Raw genomic sequence first — 2988 nt, 5'->3', positions numbered from 1 at the left:
GGAAGGTGCAAGAAATGTTTAACAAACAGCTAGATGAATTAAAGAACAAACAACAGAGATGAACAATACAATAAGTGAAATGAAAACTACACTAGAAGGAATCAATAGCATAAAAACTGAGGCAGAAGAACGGATAAGTGACCTGGAAGACAGAATGGTGGAATTCACTTCTGTGGAACAGAATAAAGAAAAAAGAATGAAACAAAGTGAAGACAGCCTAAGAGACCTCTGGGACAACATTAAATGCAACAACATTCACATTTTAGGGGTCCCAGAAGGAGAAAAGACAGAGAAAGGACCCAAGAAAATATTTCAAGAGATTATAGTCGAAAACTTCCCTAACATGGGAAAGTAAATAACCATCCAAGTCCAGGAAACACAGTGAGTCCCATACAGGATAAACCCAAGGAGACACACGCCGAGACACATAGTAATCAAATTGGCAAAAATTAAAGACAAAGAAAAATTACTGAAAGCAGCAAGGGAAAAATGACAAATAACATAGAAGGGAACTCCCATAAGGTTAACAGCTGATTTCTCAGCAGAAACTCTACAAGACAGAAGAAAGTGGTATGACATATTTAAAATGGTGAAAGGGAAGAAGCTACAACAAAGAGTACTCTACCCAGCAAGGATCTCATTTAGACTCGATGAAGAAATCAAAAGATTTACAAACAAGCAAAACCAAAGAGAATTCAGCACCATTAAACCAGCTCTACAACAAATGCTAAAGGAACTTCTCTAAGTGGGAAACACAAGAGAAGAAAAGGACATACAAAAAAATAATAATAATAAAGTGGTAATAGGAATGTAGATATTGATAATTACCTTAAACATGAATGGATTATATGTTCCAACCAAAAGACACAGGCTTGCTGAATGGATACAAAAAAAAAAAAAAGACCCATATATGTGCTGTCTACAAGAGACCCACTTCAGACCTAGGGACACGCACAGACTGAAAGTGAGGAGATGGAAAAAGATATTCCATGCAAATGGAAATCAAAAGAAAGCTGGAGTAGCAATACTCATATCAGATAAAATAGACTTTAAAATAAGGAATGTTACAAGAGACAAGAAGGACATGACATAATGATCAAGGGATCAATCCAATAAGAAGATATAACGATTATAAATATGTATGAACCTAACATAGGAGTACCTCAGTATGAAAGGTAACTGCTAACAGCTATAAAAGAGGAAATCGATAATAACACAGTAATATTGGGGGACTTTAACAACTCACTTACACCAATGGACAGATCATCCAAACAGAAAATTAATAAGGAAACACAAGCTTTACATGACACAATAGACCAGAGAGATTTAATAGATATTTATAGGACATTCAATCCAAAACCAGCAGATTAAACTTTCTCCTCAAGAGCGCATGGAACATTCTCCAGGATAGAACATATCTTGGGTTACAAATCAAGCCTTAGTAAATTTAAGAAAATTGAAATCATATCAAGCATCTTTTCTGGCCACAATGCTATGAGATTAGAAATCAATTACAGGGTAAAAAACATAAAAAACACAAACACATGGAGGTTAAACTATACGTTACTAAATAACCAAGAGATCACTGAAGAAATCAAAGAGGAAATCAAAAGCATCTAGAGAAAAATGACAATGAAACACAATGATCCAAAACCTATAGGAAGCAATAAAAGCAGTTCTAAGAGGGAAGTATATAGCAATACAAGCCTACCTCAAGAAACAAGAAAATTCTCAAATAAACAATATAAACTTACACCTAAAGGAACTAGAAAAAGAACAAACAAAACCCAAAGTTAGCAGAAGGAACAAAATCATAAATCAGAGCAGAAATAAATGAAGTGGAAACAAAGAAAACAATAGCAAAGATGAATAAAACTAAAAGCTGGTTCTTTGAGAAGACAAACAAAATTGATAAACCATTAACCAGACTCATCAAGAAAAAGAGGGAGAGGACTCACATCAATAAAATTAGAAATGAAAAAGGAGAAATTACAACAGACACTGCAGAAATACAAAGCATCCTAAGAGACAAATAGAAAATATGAACAGTCCAATCACTAGTAATGAAACGGAAACTGTGATTAAAAATCTTCCAACAAACAAAAGTCCAGGACCAGATGGCTTCACAAGTGAATTCTATGAAACATCTAGAGAAGAGCTAACATGTATCCTTCTCAAACTCTTCAAAAAAATTGCAGAGGAAAAAGTACTCCCAAACTCATTCTATGAGGTCACCATCACCCGGATATCAAAACCAGACAAAGATACTACAAAAAATAGAAAATTACAGACCAACATCACTGATAAATATACATGCAAAAATCCTCCACAAAATACTAGAAAACAGAATCCAACAACACATTAAAAGGATCATACACCATGATCAAGTGGGATTTATCTCAGGGGTGCAAGGATTCTTCAATACATGCAAATCAACCAATGGAATACACCATATTAACAAATTGAAGAAGAAAAACAATATGATCATCTCAATAGATGAAGAAAAAGGTTATGACAAAATTCAACACCAATTTATGATAAAAACTCTGCAGAAAGTGAGCATAGAGGGAAGCTACCTCAATGTAATAAAGGCCATATACAACAACCCCCCAGCAAACATCATTCTCAATGGTGAAAAACTGAAAGCATTTCCTCTAAGATCAGGAGCAAGACAAGGATGTCCACTCTCACCACTATTATTCAACATAGTTTTGCAAGTCCTAGCCATGGAAATCAGAGAAGAAAAAGAAATAAAAGGAATCCAAATTGTAAAAGAAGAAGTAAAACTGTCACTGTTTGCCGATTACATGATACTCTACATAGAGAATCCTAAAGATGTCACCAGAAAACTACTAGAACTAATCAATGAATTTGGTAAAGTTGCAGGATACAAAATTAATGCACAGAAATCTCTTGCATTCCTATACACTGATGATGAAAAATCTGAAAGAGAAATTAAGGAAACACTCCCATTTACCATTGCAACAA

The sequence above is a fragment of the Leucopleurus acutus genome (genome assembly GCF_964270905.1).
Source record: "Leucopleurus acutus genome assembly, chromosome: 18".
Taxonomy (NCBI): Eukaryota; Metazoa; Chordata; class Mammalia; order Artiodactyla; family Delphinidae; genus Leucopleurus; species Leucopleurus acutus.
This window is presented reverse-complemented; position numbering follows the sequence as displayed.